Genomic DNA, 15,427 nt, shown 5'->3' on the forward strand with positions numbered 1-15,427 from the left:
CTGGGTGTGTGGTGGTGAACCCTCTGGTCTGCATAGGATGGAGGAGGTGAGCACCCACCACTGAGGGCCACGAGCCAGGCCTTGAGCCAGATGGAAAGCAGTCCCTGCTGAGGCAGGATGGTGCTTTTTATCATTACAGTTGTCCTCCCTTACAATTCACTCAGCTGTAAAACTCCTCCCAGGAAAGGCCCAGATTCACCCCTCCTCATGGGGCATAACTGGCTCCACTACTGATGTGAGAGGCAGCTGTCATGTCTTACAAGGGGTCATAAACCATCAAAGACCCCCAAAGCACCCCCAGACTCATTTCTGAGGCTTTCCACCAAAGGACTGAAAGCTCCCCTCCCCCCCAGGGGAGGTAACTGGGTGTTCCTACCTTAACCTGACTACATATTAACCCACTGAACTTTGTGTTTTGGGAGTTTTCCCTACCCTTGGTTGATCCAGACTGCAATCATTTCTTCAACCAAAGGACATGGAAATTGTAACAATCAAATCTTGTTGCAGGATAGGTAGTGGTACCTTTCTGCCATGGGGAGTGGGACAGAGAATATGCCTGTTTAATGGCAAGTTCTTCAGCCTTAAGCCTTAACAAAGTTTACAAAGCTGACTGAAGTACTCTTTCCTGCTGGCAACTGGCAGGCATTGATCTAACCAGAGGGGAAAGGTAGCAGGACATTTCACCCAGAGCACCTGGCCCCACAGGTTTGGCTGTTCACAGGACACGCTGCAAAGGCAGCACCAGGAGCTGGGAAAGCAGGTTACAGCTCTTTCTCTCGCTGTACTTGTGCACAGCAAGGGAAATACCAAAATCTGCAAGATGGGGAGTTACGGGAGCTTCTCTTTATTAGAACAAGATTTCCCTGGATGAGGAGACCCTTGGGTGGTCCAGAGAGAGTGCCATGCTGTGCACCACTTGTCTGTCCAGCAGAACAGCGTGACTCCCATCTCAGCCAGCTGGGACTCTTCGGGGATAATTGACCATTCTGCATTACTCTGTCCCTCAGGGAAACTTCTCTCTGCAGCCCAAGCACTTAGCTCTTGGCTTGTGTCCTGAAGCATGAGGGCTAATATCCCCCCCACATTTTTACCATAGAAATGAAAAAGAGAGGGTATTTTTCGATTCAATGGGAAACAAGTGAATAATAATTCTGTGAAGCCATGTAGTGGAAAGAGAGACTTTGAGCGCAACAAGAAACAGGATTTTAAAATTTCATCTGCACAGCAGAAGGTCCTGCCAATTGAACCGTTTCCAGTAAACAATCTGCTAAGTCTGACAGTTTGAAGGAATACCAGACTGCCAGGAGTGAATAGGCTGGGATTTTTAAGAGGTTTATTTTTCATCTGAACACTTTTGTTTGTGAGCAACAGCTCAAAAAACCCAAAATGCATGTGCAGCAGCATTAGCATCCGGGCTGAGGGCTTCTCCCCCAAACAGGACTCCAATGGGAGCAGAGCGAGAGGGCTGTGCTGGCCACACAGTGTGTCCTGGGCTGCTTAGTGTGCAAGCCTGTGGCACTGTGGGTCTGCACTGGGAGAGCCCCTCTGGTGCTCCCATATTCCCACAGAGAGGTTCAGATGGAGCTCAGTTTACTTCCCCATTTTCTGCTGCTCTCTGTGTGGGAGCACCAGCTGTCTTTGCTGAGGTGTGGCCCCCAGAGGGATGGCAAGGGCAGCTGGCTGGGATGGGGGGACAGGAGGGGACAAAGGACTCAGGGCAGGGCAGGGGTCTCAATCACAGGACTGGAGCAAGGGCAGCAGCAGGGTACTGCTGGGTGTATATCGGGATGGAGAGAGCTCCTAGGATGTGGCTGAGCTGGGACAGCTTGCTGGTGAGGCAGGACAGCTTTGCCTCACCAACAAGAGAACAGGGACAAGGAGATGTTTCAGTGCCAGTTTAAACGCCTCTGCAAGGGGGTATTTTACCTGGGCAGGAGTCCACCTGCCCAGAATAAACAAGGGGCAGAGATCAAGGGATTGAGCCTCCAAGCAGGACAAAGCAGTGGCTTTCTGTGCATAGCTCCATGTCAGTGAGTTCTAGGAAAAGGGTGGCTGAGAAGAGGGAAGGTGCTGGCTGGCATTCTGTGGGACTTGGAAATGTGCAGTATGGGACAGGAGATGCATAGTGAGCATTTTCCATGCACACACTCCACACACCATCCAAAATCAGGGGCTGTTTTGAGAGTACAGAGATATCCTCTCAGCCAGGTCATGGAACCAGGCAGGGAACAGAATGAGATTGTTTTGGGCATGAAAATATTGATGTCTTGAACCTTTCATTTCCTCTTTCTCAGCAAGTAAAGAGGAAAAAGGTTTTGAGGTCTTGAGGAGAGTTGCAAACCCAGCTGTGATTGAGAAAACAGCGTGAAGTCTGCTTTCCCAGTTCAGACCCAGTTCTGCTCAAATCTGTTAAGGAATGGCCCTGACTATCTTGTTTGGAGGCATTCACATTCAACCTAGACCCTCAAGAAGCTGCTAAACCCCTTAGGAACTTCTCAGATTTTCCAGTTGAGCAGGGGAGTGACAGAGCAGCTTTGGGCACCTGGCATCTAGCCAGGGTCAAGCCACCACTCCAGACTCCCTCAGGTTTCCTACGTGCTCTCTTTTGTAGAGGGATTTCTAATTGGATAAGCAAGGAGTTCCTTAATCCTATCCTTTTCTCGGTGACAGTCTCACCACATGCCCCTTTCACTAGAGCAGGAAATCATTGGATCATGAGAATTGTCACCTTACTTTTTCCAAATGCAGTTTAACAATTAAGCCCTTATAATCATAACACAGAAGGGTTTTGGCAGTCATCTGCATTTCTGAGAATTAAATGCAAAAAGGCTAACTTGTCACAAGCCAGCACTGAGGAAAAGTGTAGCCTGTGCAAGCAGAGATGGCTAAAATGCACAGGAGGATAACAGCATTGCAACAGATGCCTGGAAATACACTGGGGAAATTTCCTGGTCCAGAAAGTGTTCCTGGTGTGGTACACAGGGAGATGGGGGCCATGTGCTCCTCTTCAAGCTGATTTTGAAAGTGTCAGGGTGCCTTCAGTGCTGCTGCTGGTTGTCACCAGGATAGTCCAGCTGCAGTGCACCTGGACAGCTCACCTGGGTTTGGTGTTTGAACAGGCCAACAAATAACTTCCTTTGAGTCCAAATTGCTGCAGTGGACAGGGTAGGAACTGACCTTTCCTGCTCAGAAATACTTGAGAAGCACAGACTGGAGACTAGGCAGGGAGTGAAGTCTGATGGAAACACTGACGTACAGAAGCCTCAAGCAGTATTGTCTGGAAGAGGCAAGAGAAAGGCTGAGATAATGGATCATTTCCACAGCTTCCTGTGAAATGGAGACACTGCCAGCTCTGAAGCCCAGGACTGGCTCTTCTTGGATCTTGGTGATCCACCTTCCTCCATGGGTGAAGTGGCAGCCCCATGACCTGTCACCTAACCCTTTCCCTGGAGGGGTGAGGGCTTGTAGCCACTGGCATTGTGGAAGAAGACCTCAGTGGTGACTTGTAACCTGTAAGACCAGTGTGGGAGATGAGATCTGGATGAGAAACCCCACACCTCCACTTTAACACACCTGAAGCTGCCCTCTCAAGGCCTGTCATGGCCACTTGATGGTGTAGGTTATTCTACTCTTTTGGGGTTTATTTTTGCATGCTGCTTCCCTTCTTTTATGCTTCAAACATTACAGATGAAACAAGAAATACACTTGGCTGCAGTACACTGCAGTAGATGTGTTGGGATTTGGCCTTCCACAGCTTAATTTTCAAAATGCAGGACTTGGGGGGTGTCTCTGTTGTGCCTCATCAGAGGTATGGAGCTAATGACCAGCTGCCAAACATGCCAAGAGTTAAGCAGAAAGATTTAGAGACAATTCCCTGAAACAAAACAGGTGAAACTACTGGGCACAGCCTGGCAACATTCTTAGGACTGACACCAGCAGCCATTGTCACAGGAGAGGGTGGTTTCTTGTCCTCTGTGAGAGATGGACCAAAGGCAAATGGCATCTGCTGGCCCCTGCTTTTCTCTGTCTCCACCAAAGGAGGAAAGGGGCTTAAAAGATCCCAAGGCAATGCTGGGGGTCAGGGCATCCATCACCAGCGTCAGCAGTGTCCCATGGCAAGGAAGAAGGTGGGACCTGGGTGCAAGCCCAGGGGAGCTTGCCCTGTTCCCTGCCAGCCAAAAGAGCAGCCAGCTTCCCTGAGAGTGCCTGGGCCACCAGGGGCAGGGGCAGGGTGGGCTAAAGGGTGGGTGGCTGTCAGAGCTGCTCTGGGGCTCGCAGGTGGCCACATTCCATCAAACCTGCCCTCCCCAGCAGGCACTGTGCTGACAATAACCCCAGCAGAGGGGCTGCATGTGTTGCCAAGGGCACTGAAGAGCATAAAGTGTGAGGAAAGAAGGGACAAAGAAGTGAATAAAGATGGCTTCAAGGCAGGAGCAGTTGCAGTTTCCTCTCTTCAGAGGAAAAGCTCGTCTCAGGCTGCCTTGTCACACTGGCACTGGTGTAATCTCAGTGGTGTCACTGAAGAGCCCTTTGCCTATCTAGGCCAGTGACCACCACTCTTTTACAGAGCTAATGTAAATTAAGATAATATTTTTTCCAATTTACTTCCAGATTCACTCCTTTTTAATGTTTTCAATGTGAATAAACACAGCTTTCTTTCCAAATGTATTAGACACCATGTTCTTTCAATGTTGTCAGTCCATCCCAGGGCCCAAGGGTCATATATCAGCATCCCAAAGCATAAAATCAGTTAACACATCACGAGACTTTTTTGGAAATCTGCTTTCTGTAATCACCAGTCCACAGGTTTTTGGCCCAGAAGAATTAATCTCCTTTAGGTTTTTCTTTGTAACAGGGCGGCAAGATATCCTCTTCCAGAAAAGGAAAGCTGATTTCTTGCTGCCCATCAGTACTTTTGGAAGAAAACCCACAGTGAAGCATAGAAAATCGCAAGAATTGACAACCATGAGTCACAAGCAGTGCTTGGTTCTCTGCAGGGATGCTCTGATTCACCCTCCTGAAGGCGTGGCCGTGTTGCAGCTCTGTGTGGGCCAAAGCACGAGAAGCAGGGAGTCCTCAGACCAGGGCTGAGTCTTCAAGCAGGGATCTCATCTCTTTTCTATTTTCCCGACATCACTTAACCAGGACCCAGCCCTGCAAATACTCAATTGCACAAAGCTTTTTACGTACTTGACTAATTCCCCTGAACTCTGAGGGAAGCTCACGTGCTGAAATACGCCGAGAGTAGGAGATGACAAAGACACACAAAGAAGTGGAAAAGCTAATGGGTTGCCTTCTCCCTCCTGCTGCTCTGTGGAAAGCTTTTATCTGTTGGACTCTCCCCTCTCCTTCCTTCACAAACAAGCCTTAGGCCAGAGAGCATCTCTACATGGGGAAAAGCGCTTTGCCAGCAGAGGTAGAGCAGCAATACGATGATGGCAGAGCGCTTTGACCAGTTAAACCCTGCTGCTAGAATCCTATCTTGAGCAAAACTTCCCCCGTGCTAAAGCCTTCATCTGGCTCACACATGCTGCACTCCAGCAGAAGAGGTGGTATTTATCCACACAGCTTTCCAGAGCAGCAAGGAATCCTGTGGATGATGGGAAGGAGTTTATTTCTGCCTCCACAACAAACAACCTGCAAAACTTCTGGAGTCCCAAGGGGCTTTTCCAGCTCCTGTTCCCTGTCTGGGTTTCCTTGGTGCTCCGGAGGCAGTGTCATGGTGATGCCGAGGTGCACAGCTCACCAGAATTTATATCTGGGCTCAGTCAGCACACAGCCTCAGCCCTCTCCAGCTCCCTCATTATTTACTGCTTTCTGCTTGCTGACTTAATAGTGTTTTGTCCTGTCCTTGAATCCTGCATGGATGGATTCAGAAAAAAATCAATGTGCCCTGACCAGCAGGCCTTCTTCCCGCAGCACAGGGGAATTTCCAAAGTGCCACCATTTCTACTATTTATTTGTTTCCTTTAAGTTATTAGCATGATGGGGCTAATTGTGATGTTCCAATGCATTAAATCTTGCCTTCCGTGCTCAGAAGTGTGGAAGCAGTTGGGGAGGAAAAGAGCAGGAGTTGTAAAAACAGAGCAAAAATAAAATAAAAAAAATCACCACCCTCCAAAATGAGAGAAAAGGATGGGAGGAATAAAGCACCACCAATGTGATAATAAGATACTAATGCAAAACGAAGGAGCAGGAGCAGAGTAGCTGATGAGTTCTCCACTGTGGCTTAATTAGGCAGGCAGCTACAACCTCCCCATCACCACTGACATAATTAGTGGGCACTGGTGAAGAGTGAGCATCAGTGTGATGAGACCTCAGGCCAGCCAGGGCTCTGCTGGTGCAAGGTTTGGTCTGTCAGAAGGGTGTGGACCTGTCCAAAGACACTGCTAGCACCATGCTGAGCCAGGAAGGTGTTTTCTTCACATTCATCTGTGGCATGGCTGTGCTGGCAAATCTTTAAAGTGCCATCACCACCTCATTCTGTGGCCCCCTTGTCCTGCCTGAGCAACACTGACAGTGAAATGGTTGGGGGGGGCTGTGTGTCCTCACCTGCTGGTGCAGCACCTGGGACTCTGAGTGTTAAAACATTTAAATATGACATTTAGCAATAGATGGACTCATCTACTATTCACAACTCTTTCATTCAAATGACAATATTTATAGTCACTACATTGCCTTAAATCTAGAGTAAAGGCTGTCCCCTGACAAGGTTTAGAGACTTGCGAGATATGGGGAAGCAGCAGCATATTTTCAGGGGATGGGATGTGGAGGCTTTTCAGCTCTGCTTTGGTGTGGATGCTCTGGCAGTGGGGAAATTCTGGAGAGCAGTTTCCTGGAGTGCCCTCCTTGGAGGGTGGAGAAGCCCTTGGACATCAAGGCTTGGTGTTGCTGTTGTTCAGAACAGCTTCTGAGCTGCCAGCAGCTGTGTGGGGGCTGATGGCTGCCCCCAATGTCTCAGCCCATCTCTGGGCCTCCTACCTGGCTTTTCAAACTCTAAGATCCCTGCTACAGAAAACTTGTGCCACTGCATGCGGGGTGCTGTGTGTATATCATGAGCTGCTTCTGCTCCTTAATCTCCCACCAAAATAAAATTTACTGCCAGTTGCTGTTCCACACCTTGTCACTTTGCTGTGCACCCCAAAGCTCATCCAGATTTACCCAAGGAGGAGAAAGCAACAGCACTGCCACAGGGAAATACAGTAGAGAACATTTTAAAGAGGCAGCAGGTACAGAGTGAGTGCCAGCACATGCTGTGTCCCCTGCCAAAACAATTGTCCCTGTCAATGTCCTGGTACTGCCTGGAAGCAAGGGGTGGATGGCTTTCACCTCATTTAGCACACAGGACTCATGCCTTTGGTTCTGCAAATATAGGGTGTCTGAGATCAGGACCTTCCTGTACCACTGGATGGTCAGGATGCTATAAAACTGATGGGTCCCTTTGCCATCCCCCTCTCTCTTCACCCCTCACCCCTCAGAAAATAGAAAAAAAAAAAAAGGAAAACAGGCCCAAAATCTTTAGGATACTCGTCCTCCTTTCAGCAGACAGCCAGAAAGAGGCAAGGCATTCCTCCACAATCCTCTGTGTGCACAGCTGGGGAGGAGGCAGCAGCAGCATGGTGTGAAGTGTTCCCCAGTGCTGGTGGCAAGGCAGATCCTCACTGGCCTCTCCTTACACCAGCTCCAAGGTGGGCTCAGGAGCTCTGCTGCTTCCCATAGGGGTGTTTGCCATCCCCACAGCACAGGCTGCCAAGATCCTCCTGGGACACCAGGACACCAGGCAGAGTCATGGCAGAAGCAGGGGTGTGCTTCAGGTTGCTATAAATGGGCTAAAATCTCCTCTCCTCTCCTTCCTCACGGGCTGCTGAGCTGCTGCTCTCAGGCTGGGGTAGCTCAGACATGTGAGAGCAGCCTCAGCGAGAGGATTCTTCTGCTCCCTGCTTGAAGCAGTGGCAACAACAATCAACTGGTACAAAAATTAATTAATTATTTCCCTGTCCCTGAACTTTCAGAGGAAATGTAGGATTTTTTTGTACTTGCCTGAGTCTTGTTTCAGCACAGAAGTTCTGGCCGCTGGAGCACTAAGCAGATGAAAGGAAAATGCTGGGATCCACGCTGAAGCAGCCTCCATGCTGGCATTTCAGTGCTGAGCCAATCCATCTCCACTAGAGTTCACAGCCTCTTTGATCAATCTCATCTTTAAAAATACCGGTGTTCCGGAAGGCTCGGGAACTGCTTAATGTTCCTTCATTGTTTTTCAAGGCATTAAAAACAGAGGTATTAGCTGCTGCATACTTTTTGTCTTGTTTGGAAGTAAAAAAAGAGAAGAAGCGGAATGCTAGAAACGCAGATTAAAACGATTAAAAATAACGGAGCAATGAAAGTCAAACTGTTGGCTCTAAAAATGTTGATGTGTTGCATTGCTGTAGGCATTATATTCATATGAATGAGAGCACAGGGCCCTGCTACCTGCCTCTGTGATGAACTGTGTGTGTCATTGCATGTGGCTGTTGCATTAAATCTGGAAGGATTGCCTTCTGCTTGTGCGGCAGCCGGGGCTGCTTCCTTGGTGATGCAGTATAAGGAGATTCCTCTAAAAAGCAGACTCACCTGGGACCAGTTTTGGGGCACAGGAGAGATTTTTTTTTTTGGCACTTTTCTCTATTTTTTTCCCAAAGAGTTGCATAAATTGCTGGTCTGGACCGACTGCCAGGTCTCAGATCTCTCTGCAGAGGTGTCCCAAGCCTTCCTGCACATGCTCATGTGGCTCTTAGGTGTTTTCTTCCTGAACTGGACAGGGCTCTGTGAACCCACTCATGTGCCCACACTGTCCAACACTGATGGAAACCTGGCCAGAGCTTCAGGAACCTGCTGCTGGAATCTCACTTTTCTTTCTCTGCTGAGGTCCTCACCTTAGCAGCAGATCAGCTCAGTGACAGGGTTATAGGCAAGCAGTCTAAAGCTGTGCTTCTATTTGAGCCACAAGAAGGGGTGCTCATATATGTAGCAAGAATTAAAAGACCACCCAGAAACTGGGGCTTTTCTTGTGAAATGACTGTATGGGTTTAGGGTACTTCTTGACCAATAGTTTTGACTTGCTAGCCAGCCAGTCAACATTTAACACCATTGTGGAAGATCTGGGTAGGTTTAGAACAGACATGCAGGCTCCCTGTTGTCCTGCATGCCTGATTAATTCACTCTCAGTAGCTGCCAAAGGCTGCTTGCCCCTGGCCTTCACTCTGTTTTCTGGTGGCCAAGCTGGTGCACTCCTGGATTTTATGGCATGTTTGACTCAATCCTATCCTTATGATCAAATATTCAGCAAATATTTTTAACTCCTTCCCTTTCCACACCACAGCTTCTAATTACAGAAAGCCAAGTCACAGGAAGATGAGTTGTCACTCGATCAGATCATCACTGAGGGTGTCAGGACCAACTGGGAGGGTCAGCCCCTCCCTTCCTGGGGGCTAACACTTGTAAGCAAAACAAAACCTGCTGAATTTTGAGAGACCCTGGGTGAGAGCTTTTGCTGGCTAGACTCAAATTTGTCACGTTTTACCTTCCAGGGAGCATTTGCAGACATGCACACTTGTCTCACAACGGGGTCCAAAGCTGGAGCAAAAATAATTTAATCACATGTAAAGGTGTAGGCTTTCTCTTCACCCAGCACACTCTCACTGCTTTCTTCATCCCCTCTGCTGAAAGGCTGGTGCTGAGCCAGAGGTGAGAAAAGGCTGAAATTAAAAGAGGATTTGGATGCTTTGTCAAAGCTTATCAGAACTCTGCTGGTTCCCAGCGCGAGGCCACGGCACCAGCCCTTCTTACGAAACGCTGGCTATTTCTGGCTGCTCCTTTTCAGCCTTCCCAGATGTGAGCAGAGCTCCCTGCGTGTTCCTGGCACCTCTCCAGCTGGTTGCTGGCACTGCCGTGCTGCTGAAGCTGGAATGGCGAGGTGAGGTGGGGCAGGGAACAAGGGGACCTGGCTTGCTGGTGGCACTGGATTTAAATGCCTGAATGACTTTACTCCCATGGAGGAGCTGCAAAGATGGTTACACATGCAGACCAGGCTGTACTTCAGTGTTTCTGAGGAGTGTAAAGGGCAAAGACAGGCCATTAGGTAAAACAACAGTCTGTTCACTCTCCTCTGAACCTGTTTGGAATTGGCCTGTGGTTTCCTGCATGAGGATGGGAAGGGGATGCCAGGCCATGCAGCAGTGCCTGTTGCTAGAAACCCTGGTGGGTCTCAGGTTTGTGAGCGATCCCCTGCTGTGACTCATGCTCCAAGGGCAGTGCCACAGCCCTGTCCCCCACTCCCAGACCCTTTCCCACAAGCACAACGTGCTCAGCCTGTTGTCCAGCTGCCCCAGGCTGTGTGACAGCAGCTCTCAGGATGCTCCCGGCACAGCGGGCAGGCTGCAGCACAAAGCTGGTTACAGACACTTGGCTCAAACCAGAGTGCAAGATTTGAAAAAATGGAGCCCCTGGAAGATCCTGGAATCAAGCACCTCTGAATTTTGGGGCAGCCTGAGGGGATGTGGAATCCAGCCCTGAGCCAGGTCCATGGGTATATGGCAGCAGCTATAAATGTTCTTAGGATGTGTGGATTACAGTCTGAATGTTAATGTGGCCCTTCTCTTCCAAATGGAGAGAATCCTGGCTATTGCAGAGGTTATTAAAATGGATTGGATTATTATATATTGGACATAGCAGCAGCTGGGGTGTATGGCAGGGCAGGTAAATATTCCTATCTGAAAGCGTGGCTTCTGCCTATTCATCAGTAAAAGCTTATTTCTGACATTTCTACTGGAACAGCTTCATAACGATACCCAGCCCTCTCTGTGGAAGCCCAGATATGCAGCAGCAGCTCCCAGAATGGCAAATCTGCCTTGTTCTTCCTTTAATTACCTCATTGCTAAGGGAAAAAAAAATGACACACTTTTTCTTGCAAGTGGAGATTAAGCAGAAATTCAGCTCCAGCTCAAAACTGTGGCTCCCAGCTCTGATTTTAAACAAACAGTGAACGAAATTCCCAATGCCTAAAGCCAGCAACCTCAGACCATGTGGAAGCTCTCCACATCACTAACCTGATTTCCCAAGGTGATGAGCTGCAGAAGGTCGCCTAACCTGACATGAATTATCTGTTAAAAAAAAAAAAAAAAAAAAGAATAAAAGCCTGTCAGACACAGATCCCAAAGCATGCAAATTTTATTTAGTAACAGGTCCAGTGGATCTCAGCTGGTGACCAGCACTTTGGGTCAGTGTCAGAGCTGGGAGGGATTTGGATTTCAGCCAGGCCCAGGCTTGCTGAGTGGATGCTCAGAGATGGCTCAGACCCTGCCCCTGTGTCCAGATCCCCACAAGCCTGGAACTGGGCCCAAACTGACCTGTGGCTATCTGGCTTCCAGGCTGAAGGTGGCTTGCATCCTGACCATGGTCTATCTGTGCCTGTCCTCCTGGCTATATGGTTGCATCAGCCAAAAGGATTCACTCCACAGGAGAAAATCTATTTCATATCTTCCTCTGGATCAGATTGTGTTTTTCAGATTTTTATGGAGACCAAGAAAGAAGGGTCCCACCCCACAGATAAGGGATCCAGAGCTGGGTGCACAAGGAACTGAGGATAAACCTCTGCTACTGTCACCAGAACAGTGCAAACACAGCCCAGAGAAGCTAAAAATGGTAGATTAAGTTTCACAGCTAAAATACTACAGAGTGGAGTTCAGTTGTGGGTTTGCTGCAGAAAGAGACTGAAACACAGACTTCCATCCTGCTGGACAGTGTCCACTATTAGGCAGGAGCACATCCCCCAGGGATGGAGATTACTCTGCTCCTGTGTAAATAGCAGCATCCCCACAGAGCCAGGGACAGAGTATGAGGGATTTGACAGTTTTGGGAGGAGAACGTCCCTTGGAGATGTGGAGTCCCCACATGAATGAATAGCTAATATGCTAATATTATTTAATCACTGATTTATATTTAACCACTTTGAAGGCATTTGTGCTCCTCCCCTTGGAGAATGGTCCTTGAGTCCTCCAGCAAATGATACTTGAATTTCCCTTCCCCATAGAGATGTTTCCTCTTGGAAGTGACTCTGTGAAACAGACAGATATTAATGAATTTTTTAGAAACAATTTCTGCATAGTTTTTTCTTGCCAAAGCTGTTTTCTAGTTTAAACTTCAACTGAACTGAATAATCTTGGCTTCCTAGAAGAAGCCTGCATTTCTCTGCGAATAAATAATTTTCCAGTTCTCCCTCCTTCAGATCTTATGTCCCATGGTACGCTTGGAATATCTCTGCAGAGATGCACGGCATCATTTTCCATATGGATCTGCAATCAGTTCCTTTATCGTTTGGCATAAACGATTGCACGAAATTAGTGCCTGAGGAAAGGGAGCGGGAACATTCCCTAGCACCCTCCGTGGGGCTCTGCAGCGCTGTCATCTGGGCCAGCAGCTCTCACCACAAAGGCTCTCTGGCTCTTGGTGTGTACCACTCCTGCTGCTGTGGGCAGTGCTCTCAGCATGGGCAAAGGCCACCTCCTTCCTCCAACTTGTCACAACGCTCTGCCCTCCTCCTGATTAGAGATGTCATCTCTACCACCCTGCCAGTCTGCTGACAGTGTGGGAAGTCCGGACACAGATGTTCCTCTTGATCCCGGCCCCACACTTGGCAGCTCAGCGTGCTGGTTCCCTCTGAGATGTGCCATTGGGCCAAAACACACACACTGAGTTTTATTTTTAATTCAGAGCTTTTCCTAGAAGCCAAAGTTGTGCAATTCTGCCCTTCCCTTTCCCCTTCCCTCTTTTTTTCTGACATCAGTGTGTGCTCAGGTTACATCCAGCCCAAGCACACTGTGGCCTGTACCAGTGGCTCTATTTTTACACCTCCTCCTGGCTCAGCTGCTGGCTCTGTGGTTTTTGATGCCGTATGCAAACTGCAAAAAGAAGCACCCATTGTAGCCCAGAGCCACCCTCAGCCAGCAGCTCCCAAAGCCCTGCCTGAGGCTGCTTTGACCTCTCTGCCTGCCCCAGACTGCTGCTATGGCTCTGCCATGATCATAGGGCTGTCCTGTAGGCTGCTGCCCTCCAGCTGGGTCAATCTGGTCCACACTGTCCCCCAAGCCCAGCTCCCAGTGCCTGGGGGTCCCCAGCTCCCTTTGCTGACAATTCCCCCTCCTTGGAATACCTGGGAGAGCTGTGCTTCTGTAGGCCTATGCTCATCTCTGCAGATGCTTTCTCAGGCATGGCACCCTCTCTGTGATGGCTCTGCAGAGGGCAAAGCTGGGCTAGCAGAGACTCAGATACTTTTTAAATTTCCCTCCGCTTTTCACACGCTTCTTGTATAATCCTTGCTCCGTAGCAGTCACGGCGCTGACACACAGGCACTCAGCCATCCCTCCTCCAAATCCTAGGGTGCTTAAATATTCCAGCCTTGGATGCCCAGGATCAACACCCTCTCACAACCTTCCAGTGCTGTTTGTGCTTGTCTCCCCAAACCCCACCTCCCAGTGCCAGGCTGCAGTTTTGGGCTGCACATGCAAGAGGCAGCCTGCCCTGGGCAGCCAAGACCACCTGCCTGCCACCCCCGAAGGGAAGTGACCCCAGCCTCCCCTCCCTGTGGCTGCAGGGCCAGAGACCCTTTTATGTGACACCAGCTACTGCTGTCGTTGAACTGGTGACTCAAAAACGCTCAGCACAGGGTGGAAAGAAAAAAATGGCAACTGCAATGTAATTAATGCTGTAACAACTTGTTTCCCCCTTGGAGAATTATACCATTAGCTGCTTCAATTGTGCATGAAATATAAATTACATTACTCAGAGGCATCATGTCTAAGCAGATACAATCCTAAGTGACACGGCTTGCCACAGTGTATCATGCTCCCTGGTCAAAATTAACAGAAGCCCCGTTGCCTGAGGCTAGCAGATATTCATTCAGATATCAAAGTTATAACCACGGTAGTTCAACCGCCTTCCTGCCTCAGGGGATTTCCCAGAGGAAAGCAATGAAACCAGGCTCTATCATCTGCTGAGAACAGCTCACAGGTTTGAAAATTGCTGGTGTACCCCTGGCACCTTCGTGTTTCAGAGCCTGGTGCTTTAACAAACGGGGGATGTTGTAGCATCACCGTCCCCATGCACTGATTTGGTGTGCCCCATTTCTGTTTGCTGCAGTCCAAATCTGCCCAGGGTGATGGTGCTAAACATTACAGGGATGGAGAGCAAGGAGCCAGCAGGACGGCTGCTGAGCTGCAAAAGGAGCCCAGAGGCAGGAATCTCCCCCTCACACAGAACCAGGACCCTTTTGCTGGAGACGGGAATCTTCAGTTATTGTACTTGGCTCCTCTAATTTTGGGGTTAGCAGCTGGCTAGAAGACACATTTTATTCTCCTCCGACGCCCATCTATAATGAATGATTGCAACCCCGCAGCCTCGATTAGCTGTGTTTGTGAAGAATAATTTGCTCCACCGTTGGAATAGCATCACAATTTTTTTCCCTAGTCACTTAAAATGGACTCTTATAGCTGCAAATGTGAAAACAGAAAGGGAACTGCAGTTACTCTTCTCTGCCTCCAGAATAGCTTTTGCCTTAGTTTGCCTTTGCAAAGTGGAAATCCTAAATAAATCTCTTCCTTGGGGAAAAAATATGGGGGAAAAAGGATAGTCTTGACAGTCACAGAACCAGAGAATATTTCTGTTTCACTGCTTTCCAGCAGATCATTCCCTAGTTTGTCTCTATATCCAGGGTTGCCCCATCCCAGGTGGAGAATCTGGCACTAGGCCTTGTTGAACTCTGTACTGTTGATGATTTTCCAGACCTCTGGTTTGTTAAGGTCCCTCTGCAGGGCCTCCCTGCCCTCCAGGGAACCAACAGCTCCTCCCACTTTTTGTGCTATCTGCAAACTTGCTCATTATCCCTTCCAGTCCTGCGTCCAAGTCATTTATGAAGATGTTGGAGAGGATGGAGCCCTGCAGAACCCCACCTGTGACAGGTCACCAGTCTGATTTCACCATTCTCTACAGCCCTTTGTGCCCAACCTGTGAGCCAGCTGCTCACACATCACATGGTGTGTTTATCCTGCTGTGGGCTGGACATTTTGTCCAGAAGGTTTGTGTGAGAGACAGCATTGAAAACTTTACTGAAATCCAGAAAAATTACATCAGCTGTCTTCCCTTGATCAGCTAGGTGGGTTACCTTGTCATAAAAGGAAGTCAGGCTTGATAAACAGGAATTTCTTCTCATGAAGTAGTGCTGGCAGTGACCAGTGACTGGTCACTGGTGTGTTTTGGTTTTTTGTTTTTTGTTTTTTTGTTTTTTGTTTTTTGTTTTGGGTGTTTTTCAACACCTCCCAGAATAATCTCCATAGCTTTTCCAGGCAGTGAAGTGAGACTGTAGTTCCCAAGGTCCTCCTTCTTGCCCTTCTCAGCC

General features: G+C 48.8%; 1 long non-coding RNA gene across 2 annotated transcripts; it reads right to left on the minus strand.

The window, feature by feature from the left end:
* Nucleotides 1-4,546: 4,546 nt before the first annotated feature.
* On the minus strand, nt 4,547-13,461 carry LOC131574893 (uncharacterized). Of its 2 annotated transcripts, XR_009276613.1 has the most exons (5): nt 13,187-13,461; nt 11,385-12,091; nt 11,085-11,138; nt 9,560-9,734; nt 4,547-8,302 (listed from the first exon to the last, which is right to left on the minus strand). It is a non-coding gene; the product is annotated as an uncharacterized LOC131574893 (long non-coding RNA). The 2 variants fall into 2 exon arrangements; XR_009276612.1 differs by having other exon boundaries at nt 4,547-9,734.
* Nucleotides 13,462-15,427: the final 1,966 nt, after the last annotated feature.

The sequence above is a fragment of the Poecile atricapillus genome, chromosome 1, assembly GCF_030490865.1.
Source record: "Poecile atricapillus isolate bPoeAtr1 chromosome 1, bPoeAtr1.hap1, whole genome shotgun sequence".
NCBI classification, from domain to species: Eukaryota; Metazoa; Chordata; class Aves; order Passeriformes; family Paridae; genus Poecile; species Poecile atricapillus.